Source organism: Ambystoma mexicanum, chromosome 4q (assembly GCF_040938575.1).
Source record: "Ambystoma mexicanum isolate Mex_15411 chromosome 4q, UKY_AmexF1_1, whole genome shotgun sequence".
NCBI lineage: Eukaryota > Metazoa > Chordata > Amphibia > Caudata > Ambystomatidae > Ambystoma > Ambystoma mexicanum.
Window position 1 is genome coordinate 160,724,536 of NC_090928.1, and position 24,303 is coordinate 160,748,838.

The 24,303-nt window shown below is 45.8% G+C and overlaps 1 protein-coding gene across 3 annotated transcripts in view; it reads right to left on the bottom strand.

The window, feature by feature from the left end:
- PACRG (parkin coregulated) overlaps positions 1-24,303 on the bottom strand; it is a 1,057,472-nt gene that overhangs the window by 94,704 nt on the left and 938,465 nt on the right. The gene's annotated exons all lie outside the window — the stretch shown is intronic.

Genomic DNA, 24,303 nt, shown 5'->3' on the forward strand with positions numbered 1-24,303 from the left:
CAAGGATTACTTTGTGAATGTACAGCTTTTCGCTAGAGATAAATGGGTCAATAGAAATGATGGCAAGTCTTAAAGAGCAACCACAAAGTCATTTGAAGGAGCAGAATCCACAGATGTATTTGGGAAGAGTAAAATTAAAGTTTTTAGAACACTGCTAAAATAGAGCATGTGAAAGATACTGGATGTCCTGCATGCTTTTTGCAGGGTTACGCCACTTGGGATGTTCTCAGACATGCAGTGAGCTCCTTCACATTAGGCATCTGCAGCCACCACCTTTTTGTTTGTTGTCCAGAGTAGTGAAGTTTGAGGCACTTGCTCCAATTGGACACATTTTTCTCCGATCCTCATTTTGTGATCTAATTTCCCTTCACCATTACCATTCTACGTTCTGAAAAGAATAGGCCATGTCTCACACAGTGGTTTATACACTTTTTCTGGTCTAGCATAGAGTTGATGTTTTTATCTGCTCAGCTATGAGAGGAAAGTGTGGCGTTGGGAGGTGACTTGAGGCCATCAACTTCAGCTGACAGTTGGAAGGTCCGAGGAACACAAAATGGCTGCTTTGTTTAGTGTTCATCAGCGGCATGCAAGATCGGTATTTTCGTTCATGGAGCAAACAAGCAAGAACAAATGTGTTGCAACTTGCCTTAAAAGTGACCTGATTATGTTACTAACACCACATTTTATCGGTTGGGCAATACCATTTAATTTTCCACCTATAGAAAAATCCTCATTGTCCAATTTATAATTGAGAGCAAGAAGGTTTTACTCTGAAATAGAGACTGTCGCATACAACTCAATTTCATCTGATATTGATGTGATGCCACATGTTGAGTAAATTATATTTCCCTCCTGCCTCCTCGGTTAGACCAATCAACTTGTAAACACACTTAAAGTGGCCAAAACAAACAAATGTGCTCTTTCCAGTCAGTAGCTTTATTTTTTAAAGCTGTTGCCCATTGACTTTGTATCCGATCTGAATTCAGAATTCCCTTTTGATATCGCTCAGAATTCCCTTTTGATATCGCACAGAAGACTTGCAAGTCTGTATCGGGACGCCCCTTGTGAGTTTAGTATGCGCTTCAACATGGGATTTGCACATGGACCAAGGAGTGGATCTGCCATGATCTAATCCAATCTGAGATGATCCCTAGAACATTTCGTAACTTTACAGCAATTTCTTTGCATGGGAGAAGCTGTATTTGAATCCACTGTCATGCAGGGAAATTAGCTCGAGTTTTTTCCAAGTCACCTGAAAGGAAGGCAGAAAAATTAGCTGTGGACTAACCAAGCAATGTGGGTGTCGCTGCAGATTTTGGGAGCTTTCAGGTGCTAGGGTCATGGTGTAATTCCGGCATCCTGTAATTCGTGTCCAGCGTTCTTATAACGACATGTAATATCAGATCTGCAAAAAGAAATTGGACCCTGCCATGCTCTTGTGACTAGGAGGCCGCCATTTTGTTTGCTTGTAAACAGTTGAGATATTTGTGGGCACCAGACTTCTTCATAGCACGAGTGAACAGGGCTGGTGCAAGGAATTTTGCCACCCTAGGCAAACTGTCAGATTGGCGCCTTCCGACCCCCACTCCACTTCAGATCCTAACCATTCTGAACCAACCGTCCTCATTATTCCATATTTTAGACTAGCTCGCAGCTGCTCTAAATTTTGGTGAATTTCTTACAAGCACTTTCAAACTAGTTTTCCATTTGGAGCTACCTGCTCCAGGGCAATGGGCATTATACACATACACATGGGCCATGCTCCATCCTCACGTGCCTGAAATGCCATGCCTCTTCTGGGGGTATTGGATGGAGTGCCTCGGTAGAGACGCTGACTTGGACGACGAGCTCTGAGAGGAGTAGGCAGTGGTGCCTTGGGCCAGAAGTGACTTTCAGGTGCGGACGGTAATTGTACCTCTTGGAGTTGTACAGCAATTTTGGAAGGCAATCAGTGACTCAAACGTGGAAGGGAGTGACTCTGGGGTTGTTCTTGGCAGGTGGTGTTTTCTGCTGGTAGGTGGTGGACCGAATGTTAGTTGTAGCTGGGAAGGGCATGGAAATTGTCAGGTGTAACTTGGGAAGGGAGAGGCTCAGGTTTCTCTTGGGGGCAGGAGGCTTCCAAGGGCCATCTGGTGGCTTGGATGGTTGATGAAGGCCCTGGAGGTGTAAGTAAAGTGGTGGTGCAGAGAGTCCAACTATTCTCTAGGAAGGTCATTAGTAGCTGCTGCAGGTGGCAAGTTTGGGGCTAGGTGGCAGACAGCAGCAGGATCTGCGGCATAAAACTGGCCTGGGCACCAATGAAAAAGTGGGCCACAGTTGCAAATAAAAATGCATTCCTTTTGCCATGCACTGTTTGAGCAATAAATAATTGTTTGATAAAATATGTTGCAAATTCTGCATTTTAAAGGATATGCTTTCAGTAACACAATTCGAAACTACTAGTCGCATACTGAACTAACTAATCAAACGTGGCCCACTCTGGCTAAAATACTATCCCATTTTGACCAATAGTATGTTGGACCTGCAATTCGGGCATTGCCATATAGGCTAGTCCGAGCCTGGAAAGCAGCTCTGAGGGCAGATGATGTTTCTGAGGGGTATTTGGTGAATAGGTGGTACATCGGGCAATGGAGGGGGCACATGGATGCTCTGTTTGAAAGGTAGTAGCCCTGAGGAACAGGAGGAACGGGTGGTGGCTTTGGGTGCAAGTGGTGACTTTGTCATCGAACAGGTGGTGATTTCGGGGTATAGGGCAGCTAGAAGCTCTCATAGGGGGGCAGGTATTTTTGTTTATTCCTCCTCTTGCATTCCTCGGCACATGGCAGAGGTGCTCGCAGTCTGTGGGTGGAATCCGCTGTTGGGGTCGGCATTAAGTGATCTGTAGACTGCAGGTTAATATTAAACCTCGTCCTGGACAAACTCAGCACAATGCCTTTCTTCAACCACGTCCACCTGTAAGTACCCTAGGGGTCCTCCTGGGATTTTAAGAACATAACTGGGGCTCCCTCTATCTGAGGCATTTCATTGAGGGTTGGGGTGCTAGTCACACGTGTGGGCAGGTGAATGGCAGTGACCCCGGGGTCACACTTTTCAGTGGTGTTCAGCGGTCAAACACTCCGGAATACTGAGACACTGGCAACTGGCTCTTTACTTATATCACATTTTATAGCAGCTTTAGCTGTCCCCTCCAGTTTATCTGCCGGGAATGATGCATTCTGCATTCAAGTGCACTGTTACTTACTTCTACTTCTAAAAAGTAAACGTTTTATGAGGAATGAAATGTTTTGTTGTTTGATTTTCAGCTGCATGCGTAAAGGTTCCCTCTTCAGTGATCGGATCTCCCTGCTGCGACACAGCCCCCTGAGTCGCGGGTGCACTTCCGGGTGGCCTGGCTACTATTCTCTGTGTTTTCTGGGGCATATCATATGCTGCTGTGTAGTCTGGGTACAGTCACCATCACAGTCCCATGTATGTCTCAGGCAAACCCCACTGGGTGTCACAGGCACTGCTGCCTAGGGCCCATAGGGTGCATTCTAGCTCCCGCCCTCTCCCCTCCTACGTACCCGACCCCACCTAACCCACACTGGTGTCTCAAGCACAGTTCCTAGGGGTGCTCATTTTCTCAGGTATATTCAAATCAGTGCTTTGGGTACGTTTCTTTGTGTGTATCTCAGGCATAATCTGCTGTGTGACTCTGAACAGCCTGATGGCCAGATTCATTCATTTTCAGTGACCATGCAGAAAGTTCTAAATCGCCACAACAGTAAGTGACAAGGTTACTAACTGTGATGGACTATATGCATTTTAAAGTAAGGTTCCCACTTGGCAGCAGCCTGCGTGACCACAGACCCAAAAAAAACACAGAAGGTCAGGAGGGAGGCCGCCCACCTGTGCCGCAGATCGGCAGAGGCTGTGCCTCGGAGGCGAGGTCGCTGCCACCTCACCTTTTGCCCTTTCTGGCTGGCCATGAGCTTGGCAGCAGCCAGATCCAGAGAGAGAACGAATATTGCATTTCATTAAGTGACCAGAAGTCTGTACAATAACAATTTAGGTCATTGGACTCAGCACCTCCTCACTCACCTGCGTTGGTGTGTCTCGACTCGAGAACCGACCAAGGTCAGGACAGGGCCTGCCCCGGCCTTTTTGCTATGCATCACGCACAGAAGTAAGGATGACGAGTGCTCGGGTACACAGTGTTCCAAAGCAGACTGCGGAGGCACGCCTTCGCCCCTCGCCCGCAAACACGATCGGCTAAAACCCCACCCCTTCCCAGGTGACCCACCTTATGAAAACACAACATCTCACCATGAGAGCCACAACCGCAGGCAGTGCAAAATGCCATAGAGCCAGAGCCCGGTGCAGTAGATAACAGCTTAGGCAAACACAGCAGCGCACAGAGCACTGGATGTCCCCTTCAGAGAAACAACCATAGCTGCCCCCGGCCCTCCCTTAAGAGAAACAACCATTCACTTTACGGGAGCACCACCGTCCAATATCCCTCTTTGAACCGCATGGCACCTTTCACAAATATACACAGACCCTCCCAGAAAAGCCACCTCACGCATCAGAGAGGACCTCATCCCAAAAAAACGGCTGCATACCTCTCTTGAAAAATATGCCCCATCGAAACAGCCCCCCCATTAAAAAAATGCCAATGTCACAGGATTACAAACTCCCTAACAGCCGCTCCACCATCCCCCCACAAAAGAGAAGCAACACAGCAGAAAGCCACACCTCCTGAGGTACACTATCTGCTTCCACTAGACTGTAAAACCCATCCTACCTGCATTAGCCATATACCTAAATATCCCCCCGCCCGTCCTTGGCCTCAGAAATGCACTTGTACAAACGCCAGGCTCTTTCACCCCCCATCTCCGTGCCAGCCCCATCCTCTTTGCCTGGGCATCCCTCGATAGGCCTTCTGATGCGGCCTACCTTACAGCAGTTTGGATTTTTTCCTCGTCCTCTGCCTACCATAAGGAACCCTGTGCTGCAACGCCACAGACGACGTGTGGCGGTGGAGGAGCTACAATGCCGGCCCGGCACGCCCGGCACGCAGCAGTGGCCTGCGCTGTCACAGTCAAACTCATCGACTCGTCTTACGCGAGTGGTCACAACGAGGGTCAATGGCACGCACCGCACTTTGTGTTAATACGCAGGTGCGAGGCGAGCACCCGCCACGCCCTGGCACTCGTAACCCGGACAACCCCAAACTCCTCAGTCACGGTGCCTGCCTAACCTTGCCTGCTGCGGACTGAGCGACTGCTGCACAGTGTCCCGAGAGAATAGTAAACATAATTTATAAATATATTTATTTTTTTATTTATACAAAATGGTTCGGCGCCGGCAGAAATGCCGCCCCTAATATTTTCACATATAGGCAAGTGCCTAACCTTGCCTAATGGACGCACCGTCCCTGCGAGTGAAGTGGTATGCTTTGTTGCCTGGATTACATTTGCGAGTAAACCTAGTCGGACCTTTAGAAAAGAAGGCTCATTTGTGTACTTCGAACGGTGGACAGCCACAGTGTGATCATAACGTCTCTCTTTACTAGCGCAAATGGTGAAACGTTCCGAGTGCTATTTTTTCCAGACTGTAGGCTCATGCTGTGAGAAGATGCAGCTGAAATGAATACCATTTATTTGGACTCATGACTCTTCGCCACTCTGTTGTATTATGCAGAGCAGGTCATACAAAAGAACGCCTCTGTTGTGCGAAATCTAATAGATGCTGGGAAATAACAATCTGTGTTGTCAAGCACATTTTGGAAACAGAATGCACATCGTGCAAATAACACAGGTTTCAGAGGTCGATTGGGTACGTGTGTGTTGCCCAAAGGAACCGCCAATTCACAGTTTGATGCCTCCTTCAGAAGTCCCTTCTTTGGTAATAACTGGACACTTCTCAGGCTGTCAATTCAACCATTAATCTACAGGTTAATAATGCTGCAAGCTTAAAAATGTCCATTGTTTCTCATTTTCACTCACTCTCACTCAAAAGAGGATTCAAAGGAAGTGATGCAAGTGCCAAAAGGCCTGCCACAGAAATATACTCATGCACAGCATACATTGTGTTGCCAGGCAAGTAAATAGGCTCAGTTGCACAAGGGAGCGCGGAGAGGTAGCCAGGGTGAGTAGAATGGGGGTAGCAAGCACTACTCAATGTTGTTCACGAGAGGAGGGCAGTGTGGGGTTGCAGGTGCTTGACAATGTCCAAAGGCAAATAAGGGCGCGGCTATGGCGGTGGACACCATAGCAGATGCTTTCTGGAGAATGGCAGGCTCTCACAGGAGCTGGCGGAACACCACAGCACATCTATATTGACCAAATCGGTCATGTGGAGAACCACAAGGTGTTTTTTCTTTTTAGTCAGGCCAAGATTGGATTGAGGAATTCAAAGTGGGCAACTTGGGTGCTTCAGAGAAGAGTGAGGACCAGACTACATGGAGTGCGCTTGTCTAGCCAGGTTTGAGTCGAGGTACTCAATGGGGCACAGGCACATTCTGGCACTTGTTGTTGGTTGTCTTATACCAAAGGATGACGAAATACTGATCCCAATTGGATGCTTTACACATACACCAGCCTGGGGAAGGGGCTATTGCAGGATGGATTTTCAGTGGTATGGTACTGGGGCAGACATCTTTCTTTGGGTAGATGTGTGGAGTGCAGGGATAGTGCAAGAGAGCATTGAGGGTCACAGAACCACATGGAGCAGCACTTTGTTTCAAAAATTGTACATTGTGGCATCAAGCATGGGGGATGCAAGGCATGGATCCGATTTTCTTTTATGTAACAACATGTTTTGTGTTCCCTGGGTGGCTGGGAACATAGAAGACAACTGAGGGCAGTTTTTTCTGGTGGAAGAAAGGAGGACACCATAGGGAATATAACCCATACGTGTACGTTATATGTATTTAAAATGTTCCACAAACGTAATTATATATAGGCATGAAACAAGTCAAAGTTGTGCAACGCAGATGGTGAGATGTGGCATTGGCATTACAGAACATTGTGCATGTGACCGCTGTGGTGGTCTCCCATCACGGAGGCTTCCCAGAGTGGATACTGCGTATTGTGGGGGTGGGTTGAGAGGAAGTTGAAGAAAGAAAGCACCAAGTCAGACATTAAGGAAAGGAGCCTGCACCTCAAACTCGCAGGGTTGTCTAGTTCAGGGCTCAAGTCCAGGGTACACACAGGTGGACGGAGCCCACCCACTTTTTTTAGAGGGTGTGGTCAGGCCCCCAGCAAAAATTCAAAACATTGAGAAATTCGCTTTGAATTTATGAATTAAAGCCGATCTTGGGAATCGAACCGCAGTTTTATAGGCCAGACACTTCACCACTGCAGTATACAACCTCATAAAAAATAAACATCTAAAGGTGAATTGTCCCATTTCCAGGCAAAACATTTGTATTGTTTACTGGAGTTTAAAACATCCACACCTTTTAACGTGTTCAAAAACACTATGAGAAGAAAATATCCTGTCTTGGTTTTGTCTGTGTGCTGATTTTATTAAAGGCAAATGCCATTCGTCCTGTGCAATTTGGGTGGTTATGCAAAGCCAATTTAATGCAATGTGAACATTTCACGCTGAAATACACATTTCTGATGACGTCGCATTCCATTGCATTCGTTGACGAGTCCCCACACTTTAATGTGTAGGACTTGACCCTTGGTCTAGTTTAATATTTGGCCTGTGTTATCCAGGGCTTTAAGTGGGGTAAGAAATCGAGGGGGGGCCCTCATTTGGGGGCGTGGCTTGTGGGGGGCGTGGCCTAAAACGTACGCAAATCGTAAGGTATGCACACACACATATATATATGCATGTTATATATCTGTGTGCGTACCTTACTATGGTTTGTGTACTTTGCAAGCCATCTTTTCTAAACATAGAACTATGTATTTCTATGTTTAGAAAAGATGGCTTGCAAAGAACACAAACCATAGTAAGGTACGCACACAGATATATAACATGCATATATATGTGTGTGTGCATACCTTACGGTTTGCCTACTTTTCAGGCCATTTTTTAAAAAAAACATTTCGGTTTTATAAAAGATGGCTTTGAAAGTACACAATTCAAGCCATCTTTTATAAAGCTTTGACTACGGACAAAATTGTCCGTCGGCAAAGCTTTATAAAAGATGGCTTGAATTGTGTACTTTTCAAGCCATCTTTCATAAACCTCGAAAAATATCAAGGAATCCCCAGGTTCGCCGAGGGTTAAAGACGCCTCGGCGACCTGGGGAAACAAAGGGACAGTAACTGCCTCTGGTGACCCCTCGCGCGAGAGGTCACCAGAGGCAGTTACTATGATTTACAGAAGTGGCAGCCAGGCACAGCATTGCTGTGGCTGGCTGCCACTTCTGTCAGATCGCCTGACTTCATGGCAGGCGCATATCCCGTCGCGGCTGCTGCCGCGACGGGATAATGCATCCCGCCAATGTTGCGTGTGGTGGGACGGGGGCCCCGGCAGGGCCCCGGCTCAGTCCCACTTTTTGGAGACTGCCAGGGCCCGGCCCCGGCAGGCCCCGGCCCACTTAAAGCCCTGGTGTTATCATCAGCAAGTATTAGTTCGATGAGCAGAGGCAACGCGAAGGTGAATGTAGAATGCGAAATCGACAGAGGCTAGAGCCAAGCCAAAAATACACTTGAAAGGTAAGGCCAAGCATTTTGAAGACAACTTTACAGTTATCTGGGAGGCAATGAAGAGTCCTAACATGGTTGAGAAACTGGTGAGCTTTTCTGCAATCTGAGAGTAAGGCCGACGCCAGCATTTTGACCAGCAGGCAGCTGATGGAGCTGATGAACTAGCGTACAATGCCATGCTGCAATATTGCAGTTTAGGATTCTCAAGAGCCCCACCAGCCTTTCTTCAGGAGGAACAGTATAGTACGGCACAGCTGGCAATGCCTGAAGAGGGAACTCCTCTGTACTGCACCAATCTGCACTTTCATCCCCAGATCTGCTTCCCAAGTGACACCCAGATGCGTCATCCTGGTGGAGTTTGAGGTCAACCCTAAGTGGTTTAGATGGCAATTGGAAGGCTCTCAGGTTCCAGCAGGTACCCCCCACCCCCCTAAGCATCACCTCTTTTTAAGAGGCACTTGTATTGAAATACGTGCTGAGACATGGGGCGAGGGGTTACAAGATATAGTTCTATGTAGCTGTTAGAGGGGCAGTGAAAGCCAGGCTTGATTTTTGGCTGGGGCAACATTAGCTTTACTGAATAAGTAACTCTTCAAAACTGAACTGATGAATAACCACTTCCATCATTAATAGCACTAATTGATTCTCTTCACTTAAGTGCGACCAATCAATTCTCCGATTAGTGCAGACGATGAAATACAGGAGTCGTCCTTATATACATTTGTAAGCGCGAATGTTCGAACGTGTACCCTCAACAACTTTCTATGCAATGTTCAGAGGGAGAGTGTCTGAATCACGCCTCTGTCCCAATACACAATACTTGCCAGTCGAGTTACTCAGTGGCCAGGCCAAAGGCAATCTTTGCTGTTGAGAACTTCTTTTTTGCCTCCAAGAACCATGGCAAAACTGTCCTCTGACAAGGACCTCTAGAAGGAATTCCCCGTCTATGCTGAAGCATTCTTCTTCCCCAGAATTGGACTTTTCATAGATGAGCCAAGTACAATGGCTGTCGTCTTGCCGGGCAGCTTTCATTTTTACAGTGGCAGGGATGCCGCCGAGGATCTTGGGGGCATGCACACAAGCCTTTGATCAGAGTACTGTGAGCAAATCCCCTTTCTGACCTTTCTGGTGGGATCACCAAAGGGGGCAGTTGCTGGCACAGTCCATGTGATGATGGGCAAAGAGGTTGCATGGGGGGATTCATTGGATAGCGCCACTATGCCACCAACAGAAGGCAGGGGCTGGCTACGTGGGGCTATGGCACGCTACCAACAGACTGGAGAGAATCTTGAAAAACGTGGAGGCACATTCACAGCACTGAAGAACACTGCAGTGCGGGTGAGAGGGTAACGCTTAAAAATAGCGAATAAAAAGGCCTCACTGCTCCCATCTGAGCAGCAACCCACCGACCAATCCACACCGGATAGAACCACCACACCCTTCAGATTCACTAAAATCCTTGAGACAGAGAAAATCATTCTCTCCCTAAAACTGTCAAATTGCAGATAGTTGCCCGGCCCAAATTATAAAGGACGCAGCTAGAGACCTAGCCCCTTTCATCTCGAAGCTTATTAATGCCTCCTTCAAGACAAACACAGTGCCCAACAACCTTAAAGAATCCTGGGTTCTCCCTGTGGTAAAAAAAAACAAACGCTGGACCCCTCTACCCTGACTAACTACAGACCCATCACTACTGTCCCCTTCTTACTAAAAATAATCGACAGAGTAGCTTACCTTCAAATCCAGGACTACCTTGAAGCCAACCACCTATTAGGTTCACGTCAATCTGGCTTCCGCCCTCTACCTGGAACGGAAACAGCCTTGATAGACCTTAAGGCCCAAATTGACGAGTTGAAGGATAACGTGAAGACAGCTATGCTACTCCTCCTTGACCTATCTGCAGCCTTCGATCTGGTGGATCACGCAGTCTTATGCAAACACCTCAGGTCAGCTGCCCATTTCTCAAGTGATGCCATAATCTGGGTCCAGTCCTTCCTAGCAAACCGCACGATGAAAGTATTTTCCCCCTCAGCCTCTGCTGACCCCATACAGACGTCATGCGGTGTACCACAGGGATCCTGTGTCTCACCTACTATGTATAACATCTTTACTAAGCCCCTATTTGACAAGTTGGACGGACTGGGCGTCACCTACACAAACTATGCAGATGACACCCAGATCCTCATTCCCCTTTCGGGCAACTTTCTGGAAGACACGGCTTTGGTAAACAAGATATACCTCCTCATTCAGGCATGGATGGCATCCCATGGCCTCTGCCTGAATGACAACAAAACTGAGATACTGATCCTAGGTTCAGAGACAAACCTAAAAAAACTCAGCCCTAGTTATGCCTCCTTCAATATTGACAGCAATTCTATCAAGGTGATGCCCGTAGTTAAAACGTTAGGCTTCTACCTTGATTCCACATTAACCCTTACGAAACATGTCCACTCATTAGCATCCTCAACTGCTTACACCTGCAAGCTCATCCGTGCCTGCAGACCCTTTCTCTCCGAAACCAGCTGCATCACCTTGGCTAATGCACTCATAATGTCCAGACTGGACTATTGTAAGGCCTTGTACTCAGGTGCTAACAAATACATCACTCACAAAATCCAAAGATTGCAAAACAATGCCCTAAGAGCCGCTCTAAATATCCCCAATAGAGAGCACATCACCAAATTCAGAAGAAATGTCCATTGGTTAAAAATAAAGGATAGGATCCTTCTCAAAACAGCTTCACTTACATCCAAGTGCCTGAACAATATAGCACCACCATATCTCTCAGAAAGAATAATCAGGAGAACCTCAACATGACCAACTAGATCTGCCAATGCCCACCTCCTAGAGACTCCTAGATTCAAAGAACCACAGCTGATTGTTCTAGATTCCCGGTCAAAGCAGCCCTATCATGGAATGCACTGCCCCTAGACATTATAACTGAACAACCTTACCCTAAATTCAGACAAAACATGTTGAACTGGTTACGTACAAACGACTGCTAACACTCACCCCACCTCATGAGTACTGCACTAGATATCTGCCACCCTATCTCTGTTCCACTGCTATCTGGCTGGATCCTGACAGTCTCGACCTATGGTTCTACCACACTTACTGTACCTTTTACCTACTGTAAGACTTGACTGTATTGTGTAATATGTGACATATTGCACCATGCCCTCAGTAAACTGAAAGTGGTAGCAAGTTATCTATGTATGCCTGTACCCACTGCATTTGCTGTAACTAAGCTTTAAGTATACTTGTCCCATTTGCGCCCAGCTACCTAAGGGTTCGGTGCGCATCACCAAATAAATAAACAAACAAACTACAGGGTGGGAACTCATATAGGCAGAAAGACGAGACATGAGACCGTTCCAGGGTGTAAAGTACATGAGTGCTGTGTAGTGCCCGCTAACTGCGAGTCATCATTTTTCCGCAAATCCACAATCCTAAGATTAAAGATTGTTCAAAGCCTGCAAGTTTGGTCAGTCTGTGGCAGCAGGTGAGGGGTGGAGCCAAAGCACTACACACCCCAAGAGTGCTGCCTAGAAATGGTAGCCAATACGAAAGACTCCAGCAGAATTACCCGACAAACTGAAAGCTCAGCGATGTTGAGGAGAGGGTTTTCGAGGAAGGGAGTGACCCGCCAAAGCATTAAGAACTATCAGTCCCAAGTCCCAGACAACAAAACCTGCATACATGAAGCCAGTTCCTAAATAAGCTCTTTGCCTATTGGCTGCTGCAGCCTACACATCAGACCATGCTGGTGTGTCTGGGCTGGAATTTCTATAGTAACCGCAAGGAAACAATGTTCCCTTACTTCTCGAATGCTGGCACATGATTACAGCAATGGAAAGGAAGAGCCCCGGAGCAGGACCAGCAGTAGCACAAGGTACGCCCTCTCTCTCCCACCCTATTACTGTGCCCCCTGCGCCACAGCCACCAGGCCTTGCTCACCGGCATCCTGAATTGATTTTACACTGTCCTTCTCCCAGACCCCACACAAGACATTGTGGCTGCCGTTGGCTCAAATGGTTTGTGCCCGTGCTTTCCCTGCCCACCATCAGATGCCGGGGCCAGTGGGCCTGCCTACCCGGTGCCCCAAAGTGATTTTAGTCTACATATCCCCCCATTATGCATTGTGTGACACCCCCATCCCCCGGCAGCCCAGAGTAATTGTGGCCCATGATTCCCCCACACCTCCACCAGACATCGGCCTCACAAGCCCCTGTCACACCCAGAACTGCAGGCCTGGCAGAAGATGTAAGGGGTCCCATATCAAAAATGTGCTTGGAGAGTAGGACCACGTTGCCTGCAGCAAAAATGGCTCTGTGGCCAATCTGTTTGTGGCCGAAGCAGTTTCAGTTGGTGCCATTTTGCATCCCAGGAGCACATATCTTATCACACAATCAATAATGGAATGGGAATAATTACATATTGTACTCATTAAAGGACTTAAATTAGGAACATCAGATGTGGGGCATACAGTTGTGGAGGATATGTTTCCTAATGCCCATCCAACAAGTGAGTTTCCAGATTCTATCATTAAGCTTTCTACCGGAGCCTGGCCGGCCCAGCTAAGCTTTATTTTGACACATGCACACCTGCATTGTAATCCTACTCCGTGACCTCCAACACTCTGGACTTCAGTCATTGAGGGCGTTCCCACCACCAGCGCATTGAGACTATAATAATGGTAAAAGGCAGTATATTAACAACAACTAAAATACAAGGTTGCATGACATGAGCCCCACATTAAAGGTTCTCATTTTGTTTTCATGTAAAGTGGTGTTTGTCATATGCTGGAACATGTTTTCTTAAATAAAACAAGTATTTGGATTGTGTGAGGAATCTTAGGGCGTCCTCAATTCTTTCCGCATCATATCCTCTTCCCAGGGGGACAAGGAGAGGCTGTCGCTATCGGATCCTCACCCTGGGGTAGATAAGCGAGGGAGGAGTACCTGAGTTGGGGAGTGGGGGGTGAGGGTGAGGCACCCTTGGGTGAGACACGGTATCCCCCTTTCCCTTTTCTAATGAATCTAGAATCCCCCAGGCCTTTTTAGGTCATTACCATTTCCTTCCCTATCTTGTGCATATATTTTCTCCCAGTGAACAGGACAAGGGAGAGACACACCAGAGCCATACATCACATACACTAACACCACTTTGGTACTGGGATGAGGAAGAAGCAACAAAGAATGACAACAGGCTACAGAACCTTATCTGTGCAGAATAGTTGTTGAGTACCTGCTCCAGTTGGCGGGATATTTAAAGAATTTGTTGGAAACAAAAGATGGACTTGAAGGAGTGAGCAGTCGTGTGGAAGCACAAGCCTGAGAAGTCCAAAGAAACCAGAGAGGGATGCAGAGCAAGCACAGCGGGTAGCCAGGTGAAGAGAAGGCGGGCACGAGAAATCTCTGCAGAAGAAAGCTGGTGCTTTTCTCTGAACCGGAGAAGCATCTGGAGAGGCCAGGTGAGAGCCAGAGGAGCACCTCTGAATAAACCGGAGCAGAGAAGGGGCTCGCAGTGTCACAGAGGTAGTGCCGTGCATCACCTATACTGGCTGGTGAGAGAAAAGCTGTCCACAACACAACGGAGGACCGGCAGGACAGAGAACGCTTCCCGGAAACACAAGTGCTGGAGCCCAACACCATATGTCAGAAACGCCAAGCAACACCAGTGAGTCTGCACAGGAGCTTGGCACCCCCAAGGCGTACTGACCCAAATTTCAGTGGGATATTTGTTATATATTATAAGCATATAAAAGAAAGACTAATTGCATGAAATCCCTCATTTGAGTCAATTTGGGGAAACTACAGCATAACCACAACGGTGAAGTAATGAACTGTGATAAAACCAAAGTAAATCTTGATACCGGTGAAGTGAATTGGTTATGAACTGATATGAAAGTAACGCTAATAAGCAAAGACATGTAAGCAAGCATAAGTAAATGATTGGGATGAACACTGCCAAGAGTCAAGCAGATATTATTGCACACAACTGAGAGAAATGACTGGGTGAGAAAAGTAAACCCGTATGCAAGAGAAACCTGGCACAAGGGCATCAGAGGTTGTGATCAGAAGACATAAAACAGTGAATAAGTATCCTAGCAGGTGAGTGTACTGGGAAGCTTACGTTGGTCATTGCAAGTCAAAGCTAATAAACTAGTGAATGGTGATGAAAGAAGAAACAAAGCTTCAAGGGCTAGAGAAAGTATAATAAACCAAGCCTTATTGTGAAGCTGGAACTGTGGCAAAATACCTATGAAGCAGACGCAAGAAAGGTGTCTCGGTTTCATGACCTGTAATGGGTGGACCGTGTGGTCCGACAACTTGTCCTAGACCAAATAGGCCCACCTAAAGGAAAGCCACATTGTGATTGAATAAAGGAAAACCCTGTGCAAATTGAAACTAACGAACTGAACTTTATAAACTGGTGACAGGTAACCGAACTGAAGAAGTGGGAAGTGTCCCAAGGAAATGTGCTATTTTGGAACATTGAATATCCTGAGGAATTGTGTTATTTTGGAACTTTGAGAGACTTGAAAGCTTGGCGAAGGAAACCCCTCTTTTGTAAAGTCAATTGTTTGAACCTTGGGGAAGGAAAACACCTTATCCATCCAAGAGCTAGAAGAAGCTCAATGTTTTTATTTGACCACTTCTTATTTGGTGCTGACATCCCTACGCACTGTACACAATTAGATGTGAGGTTAAGTATAGGTTTTGGACACAGACATTTGCTTTGGACTTCCTGCCACAGACTATAATTCATTTCATTTAGGTAGGTGAAATCCCACCTCAGCATAGGGCAAGCTGGGCAGTTTCCCAACTCTCTTATTTTAAAAGTTTTCTCAAAATCCTGTTCCATTGTCTGTGTCAACTTCATGATGAATTCACAATTGCTATGCAGCCCCGGCTGAACACTTGGTCCACAACTGTTTGGTTATTGGCCGAATAGTAAATGTACTATTTGGCACACCCCTGGTATGAAACAAAACTACAGAACACAGGTGGATGGATTTCATGAACCCTCCATTATTAGGGTTGAAGTCAATATGAAATGTATACAAATATGTTTGCGGGATTCCCTATAATTGCCCTGAGTGCAACCATAAAATACATTAAAGCGATAGTGGCTCATTGGTAGGACCAAATGTATGACAGTCCAGACATCACAGTCATTTCTCGAAGACTCGAGACCAAAGTCATTTTTGTGACTGTTTCCCACAGGTACAATTCCTTAATGAGCTTTGGAAATGAAGCACTTTATAGATGCCTTCAATGAGTATAATGGCAAATGGCATTTCCCTTTGGACCAATCTCATGCATTCCATAAGATTAACATGAGGCGGAAGGAGACTGTAATCACAACACACGTTAAACTCTCCATCATTTGCATATTTGTGGCATGTCAAACAATTCACTTGCTTTCGAGATGGTGGCCACGTCATTTGATAAATGAACGACCGTGGATTTCCAATAGGCCTGGCATGACATTTCAAGGAAGAGCTAGCCTGCCTTCAACTAGATGGATTTCCAGGTGTGCCGCTGTATGCTCACAAGGGTTTCCGGACAGCGCAGTTGGCAGTACACATGCCAGAGCTTCCAGTCAGACCCTGAGGTATTCCACACACCATTCTCTCATGCCGCGAGTTTACAGCCCCCGTTCTTGTCCAGAATAAAGAAAAGCAAAATAGAAGCTATACGAACATTCACCCTTGGGATTTCGGTAGGACTACGATCGTTTCTCTTAACCCGCCGAGAACTAAATATGGAATGTTATCCGCGGAGAAACAAAATAAACGTGTCAAGCGGGAAACACACAATTATCAGCATATATATCTGAACCAATGAGGTTTGTGCCCTCTTTACGTTTAGTTAACAATTTCACAGACCACTCAAAATAACTCCTCATGTGAAGCAGGCTCAATGGGCTTCGAAAGGTGGAAGCTCAAATCTACTCGCGAGCCCAGTGTTTCATAGACTCCATTGCCCACCTGCCCCCGTGACATCAGATTGATGCAGATACATCGAAACAGGGTGGCATTGTCCACATGTGCACCAATCCCTTCTTTCTCCCCATGGAGATCACTGTGGGCCTTTTCACTGCGTCTACGGAGGCGTAGAAGCAGGGTGAGGCAACCTACCACCCTCCAGAGGTTTTGGCCAGCAACGCCCATGATCCTTCAACACGGACTATGCGGGCTGGTCTGATGGGAGTTGTAGGCCAAAACAGCTGGAGGTTTGGAGAATTTTAATCTACATAAAGAGTGACACCACCGTGAGAGTGCAACTCAGCAGTAGCTAGTGTGGATATCGGGAGTGAGAAACCACAGCAACATTGGCAACATCAGCATTTTAATTCTATGCACAAAATACCAGGTTACAGGCTTGCACATTTCCATTGACTACCTTAAAGGCACCACACTTGGCGTGGATTCAGCAAACGGGGCCTGGATGTTACCACTATATTAAGTTTGGGTATTTGAAAACAAGAACCCAATGCTCAATGAAAAGAAAGGGTGAAAGAGGACGTGTTAGTGGGTTTACAGAACTCGATTGAGAAATATGTAGAAATACGGCGTTTGAAAGAAGGATGGATCCAGACAGCCTTTCACGAGTTCTCCTCCTTTTACTTTGTGCATTTAAGCAATCGGCCATGACCGATGACTGATTGGAATCTTGCTCTTTGGATTACCACAGAGGCTCAGTAACACCTCTAGCCTGTGCTGTGCTATCTCCTGTTTATAGGAATATAGAGTTGTGGTGTGACACAGAGCCTGCTTGCACCTTGCAGGTACCTTAAAATGTTTGGAATCATAACAGGTCCCATGGCTACAGAAAGAACACTTACCACATAGAGCATGTCCAGACTCAGGGCTTTAAGTGGGCCGGGGCCTGCCTAGGCTGGGCCCCGGCATGCTCCGAAATCTCGTTTTGAGGTGGGGCCCTGCCGGGACCCTCTAATCTTCCTAAATCCTGAAGCTCTCGTTCGTGTGCGAGAGTTTCATGCTTCAGAAAAAAATGCCTTTCAGCCATAATGTTGGCGCTGCACTTGCGAGGCATCCCTTTAATCTAGAGGTGACCGTGGGCCGGCACCACCATTATGGAGAGAAGCGCGAGGCCGCTGGAAGCAGAGGCCTTGCTTTCTAAATTCTGAAGTTCTCACGCATTTTTGGGAGTTTCAGTCTTTCGCAAAACAGCCTCAGCTTCAAGCGGCCTCACCCTTTCAGCCTTAATGGTGATGCTGCCCCTCAGCTGGCGAGGGCCAGTGCCACCATTAAGGCTGAATAGGCGAGGCGCTGTCCCCTGCCAGGCAAGCCTATAGAAAAAAAAATGCAGACATCACCCTCTCTCCTAGTAGGGAGAGGGTGCTGATATCTACAAAAGGCTTCCTGGCGGGGGTGCCTGTAGCCCATTAAGCAGGGGCTCATCAAGGGGGCGTGGGCCATCGGCCCAGCAGGTGACCCCCGCCATTAGGCCACACCCCCTTGATGTCCCCCAACTCATTTTGTAGTGCCACTTAAGGCACTGTCCAGACTCCTCCCTGAATGCTTATGTTTAATACAGCAGGGCTACTGGGTGTGAAAAGCATAACATAACTGCCTTGAATCTAGAGGTCAACGTTCTGAAAGTTCTGCTCTGTTGACAAATGCAGAGCACAAACACAGGGTTGAGCTCAGACCAAGGAATGAGCCAATGAAGAACATCATTCAAAACCACAGGGATGTCATATTAGTGTGGTGGATGGGAAGTAAAACAGATCCTACACATAATAAGAGCATGTTCCCTAAAAAAAGAGAAGGAAAATGAACTATTGAGCAAAGTCGGATTCTAGAGCACATCAGTTTCCTGGGAGACCGGATCAACTGTACCACCACTCTCCTGAATGCCCATGAGCTCCAGAGGTATCAACAGGACGTCACCCTATTACACACTGATCCACGCCCTTGAAATTTGCACTATTGGTAAGATTACGTTTTGCATTTATCGATGCCACTGTTCTTTGCTTTTCTTGACATTCATTCCACAGTAGGTTTGAAAACGAGGACTATGGCCCCCATGGGTCATTTTGTGCATTTTATAGTCTTACTGAGTGAGTTGGTACATGTGTATCTTTTACTTTCCTCTTTTCCGTCGCTTCCTAAAATGATAAGAACATCTTTAAACAGAAGGAAACCAATTGAAAGGAAAACAGATCCATATTATTTGCATGCATCAAATTCTTCTAACATTGCTGGGTAAAGTATAGTACTTTTATTTCACTGGCACCAGTAACCACAGGTGCCAGAGGTCTAGAAGTGGTGTCGGGGGTTAGGAGGTGGTGGAAGAAGATGTCCGTCTAAATAAATGGCCGCGTGCATATGGTCAGACCATCACAGCATATCCTTTCACATCACTCTGCCCCTTCCCAAACCTAAAACCCCCAACCGCCCCACCCTCTCGACATATCGTAACTACAAAAACATTGACAGGAACCATCTCATACAATGCCTGGCTGAGGTGGATAAAAACCAAGCTGAGAATGACACCTGTGAAACTATGCTAGCAAATTTACTTAGTCATCTCGAAAAACTTACGGACCAAGTAGCTCCCCTCCAAACCAAGTCATCTAGATCCATCCAAAATAAAACAACAATGGTTCTCCAAAGAACTAGCAGAACAAAAAATGGACAAACGAAACAGAGAAAATGCATGGTTAAAAGATCCCTCATCAGCCAATAAAGCCCTCTGGAAGGAAAGCGAAATAAAATATAAACACATGATAACAGAGGCCAAGAAAAACTTTTATAATGAACAGATTTCTACAGCCGATAACTCCACTAGCAAACTGTTCAATATTCTTAAATCTATAGAAAACCCTAAAGCCATCACCCCTCCTTTCCTACCCTCACAAGAAGAATGCAATATTATTCAGATCGCCTTCTTCAACAAAATTGCTAAAGCAAGGGACACTATCTTAAACTCATTGACCAACAAACAAATGACAGTCACCTTGCCAGTCGAGACCATAACACCAGGTATTGAAACTTTTAAGTTCACAGAGATCAACAGCAGTGAAATGATCAAGGTACTGGCATCAATGAAACCCACCACATGCACAGAGAACATCATCCCGCCCAAAATAATATTGGACAACACAGACATATTCACCGCCACCTTGACAAAGATCATTAATGCCTCTTTTAGAGATCAGAAAGTTCCCGATGCCATCAAAAAGGTTACAGTAACCCCCCTGGTAAAAAAAAAAACAATCTTGACCAAGGGACCCGAACAACCTTAGACCCATAACAAACTGCAACTTCATCCTCAAAATCATGGATAAGATTGCCACTATGCAACTTCAGACACATGTGGAGGAATCAAACTCCCTCCACCCACAACAGTCCGGTTTCCGCCCTGCCCACAGTACCGAGACAGCCATGTTAGATCTTCAGACCAAAATGCTCGGTATTATTGACAAGGGCAAGACGGGTCTTCTCATCCTACTTGACCTCAGTGCCGCATTCGACCTCCTCGACCACAACTTACTCCAGAAGGCTTTAAAAAAGTCCACCAACTGCTCTGATGAAGCCATCAGCTGGATAATGGCCTTTTTAAAAAACAGAATATCCAGGGTGCACTGGGGGGACAAGTTCTCATTGGAAAAAGAAATCCTTTGTGGAGTCCCCCAAGGGGCTAGCATGTCACCACTGCTGTTTAACCTCTACTTGAGGTACCTATGCCTTCTTCTCGACCATATCAACACCTATTTCACTAACTGCACTGATGATACGCAGCTTGTATTTGAACTAAGTGGCAATTATCAGAAAGACAGCGAGCAACTCACCACGATATATAACTACGTGGAGCAATGGATGGACTCCAATTGGATGTGCCTTAATGGGAAAAAAACGGAGCTCGTGATCTTTGGCTCATCCTCCGCTCGAGCTAAGCTATCCCCATCCTACACATCCTTTCAGATCAAAGATACATCCATACCGGTCTTAGGCAAGGTTAAAACCCTCGGTCTGCTGCTGGAAGCATCCTTGGGGGCGGATGCCCAAGCACAATACATTAAGAAAACTGTGCCTACCACCTCCGATTAATAAAAGCCATCAGACCCTTTATATCAGAGGACAACTGCGCGACCATAGCAAGAGCCACCACCTTGTCGCGCCTCGACTATGGCAACGCCCTAGTCCTGGGTGCCTCCAAGCAGTGCCTACAAAGTTACCAATTTGTACAGAACAACGCCGTAAGAATTGTCGAGCTTAATTCTAGAACAGAGCATATCAGCAACTCCAGAAGGGAGCTTCACTGGCTGAAAAATGAAGATAGGGTGCACTTTAAGTCCTTAACCATTGTTCTTAGATGCATTCACGGAAAGGCACCAACGTACCGAAAAACGAGGATCAAATCATACGTTCCCAATAGAACACTGAGATCGTCCCAACTCGGTGGCCCCATACAAACTCAAAAGCGGCCTTGGCAGAGCCTTCCCGACTCTTGCAGCCAGTCTCTGGAACAACCTTCCGGATCACCCAAGACTGGAACCCAACTATACCTGCTTTCGCAAAATGGTAAAAACCCACATATTCAAATAAACTGCCACCTTTTCAACCCCCAGTCAGAGTAATTTTTGTGTTCATCCCGTTCTATCTGTCCTACCACTTGTCTGTCCTGTCTTCGTGTTCCTGTTTCTGAGCCCCTAGGCTCGCGAGCTACCGGCGCATTATAAATACTAAAATAAATAAATAAATAAAACAAATGTCCTATTACATTTAAGTCTGCCTCATGAACAGCTGTAAAAATAAATAAGTAAAAATAACAGACTGTTATCCACCTTGCAAAGATTCCTGAGACGCTGCCGTGTTCAGCACAACATCCATTACCTGAACCTCAGAGAAAGGAGGTAAGCACTTCATTTTAAGGGCTATTCTTGCGCGATATCGAGTTATGACACAAGTGTAAGAGCTATGAACAAATCTGCCATCACAGGAGAAATGAACCTCCTTTGACAGCAGGACTTGTGACTTTACACTTTATGAGGATATTGCAATCCATAAAAGTAATTACAAATGTAGAAAGAAATAGACAAGACTTTTCTACAAATACAGTGACTTCGCTCAAAACATTACTTTTCAGCTAAAATATTAAAGCAATTAATCGTACAAATTCATAAAAAATACTAGGTATGTAAATTACAATGTTCCATATAATATTCAGTTTCATGTCAGCCTATGTCATGTACAAAATACAAATAGGAACTTAAGTTAGAAGATCCATCACAACCTTCCTCCTTGAGATGGCCTTTCTTCAAAACAAGTCAAACACCCAATAAGAAGATGGGTCCCCCAGGTTCATCACGCAAGGCAAAGCAGCTTTAACAGTCCGTATATTAGGTAATTCAACAGCCTAAATAGGGTTGCTTTGCTGTATCTTCGTACAGGCTCCAGAAAACCAGGAAGTGTGGCAAGGACGTGGTAGTTGCTAGTTTCCCTTCCTCCATCTCTTCATCTCTTCATCTCTGAACCAATCAGTGATAATCCCAGCCTCAGTGGTGAGCTTATGAATCTCTGATTCTCTTGGGAAACCCATTCAAAGTAATTTGCCAGAAAGGTATTGGGGTAAAGGGAAGATACCCTCTGCTGGCCCAAAAATGATTTAATTCTCTTAACGGATCCCTCAACAATATTATCTGAATCCTTAAACCAATCAGCTAAGCCAGTTCCCTTCAGACCTTCACTTATGTATCAGAACCATGGTATTTTTATGGTAAAGGAATTAGCTACAAGATCCCTTATCAGTTGTTTCATCAATGCTGCTTCTTTATTGTGCCAAAACATCACCCGAAAACGATTGGTTTTGTGGCAATTAAGTTGCTCAAATAGTTGATGCCAACTTCGTTATGCATTACAAAAGTAGATACAGATCTTGGTAGGGCCAATGTTTAGCACAGGAAGCTATGTTGGGCGTATTGCCTCTTTTCAGGTTGCACATAACTCCAAATTGCTGTGCTGTACTGTCCAATCGGAAGTGATTTGGCTTATACATTTCCAGTCCTCTCCCAATGGCCTGCATCCTAATATTATTAAATAGAAATCGAATTGCTCTGTCTGCTTGTAACATCTTTCGAGTCTGGCCACACATGTTATCGCTTCACTGACATGTTGAATTACATTTTATTTCATGATAAGACACTATTAAGCAACTTTCCAAGCTCGATCTATAAATCACTATTGCATTCAAATTGTATTTCCTCACAGCAAACACCGTAGTATTTGATGTCGTAAAACTATTGTGGGCGTATAGTCGACATATGTACTTCCCAATACCCTTAGGGGTCCCAGGTGTTCTAGCTATTAATACCGCGTCATTAGTATAGCTCAGGCCTGGAATTCGTTTATTACCAACTCTGGGAATGTTCAGGTTACATTCACATAGCTCATCAGGATAGTATACAGGTTAAATCATTCGGGGTGAGTACACATCTTTGCCTTACACCTTTCCAAATACGAAAGTCCTATTTTAACACACAGAGTGAGGATTATGCCTTATAAAAAGGTTGATCGATCAACTGAAGCGCACATAGAATTTGATTTCAGCAAAGAACCCCATTACCCCATTCTCCTTTCTTTATCTATTCGATCTTGCATCCTTAATGCAATTATTTGTCAGAGTTATTTTGAACCTTCTCCTCCAAAGTAGCGTCAAAGGAAGCATTTGAACTCTCCCCTGTATCCATTTCATTACATGATAATGTTGATATAGGGCCCCCCCCCCAATTCCAATCTGTTTGCTGGAAATCACTGTTCAAAAGATCAATAAAACAATAACGAACATTGGTAGCAAATAAATACATTGGAACCAGAAGAGGGGAGAGTGTCCACCAGAATGAAACTGATGTGCTCTGTAAGGGTGAGCACCATAGCATAGTTTCGTGAAATAGAATTATTAGTCATATAGAACCTTGGTAAGCTCAAGGGTTGGAAAAAGTGATAAAGTTACAAAGTAAGAAGGATGTGATATGTGCAAATTGAACGTCAATAGGAATAGCTTCCCGAAAAAGAGAGGACACCCACTAATACACAGCCCTTTGATCACTCCGACTCGGCATTGCTCCTTGTGGATTTGAAATCGTATCTGGCGAAGCCAAAGGAGCATGGCATGGCATGGCATGGCGCTGAAGAGCATGGAATCCCTATGGCCTCACACCACCCCTTCTAAGGGGAAATGTGTGCAAGAAAGGGAAAGTTCGGAGGAAAAGAACAGAACAGGGGTTCGTGAAGGGGGACGAGAGAGTGAAAAGAACATGAAGGCAAGAACACGCGTTGGTATGCTCAGTAGTGTTGGCAGAGGTGCCTACAGTACCTAATCGGGGGGGTCCAATGAAACACCGTCATCTAATACCAATCCTATCAGCGTGGGGAAAAGGGACATGCTACCATAAGGAGTTTCTGCATTTCATTACCCTCCGGCTTAGTAATTTCCGTTCTTAACAAAGATGGTTTGGAATCTCTGGAGCCATCCAACTATGTGCCCATATCTACGTTACCAATTATTGCAACGATAACAGAGGCCGAGGTCCCTTCACAACAACATAATTTGAAGAAGCGTGCACTGCTGACATCCAATCAGGGTTTTGTTCCATCAGGGGAAGGGGTTGCACCAAT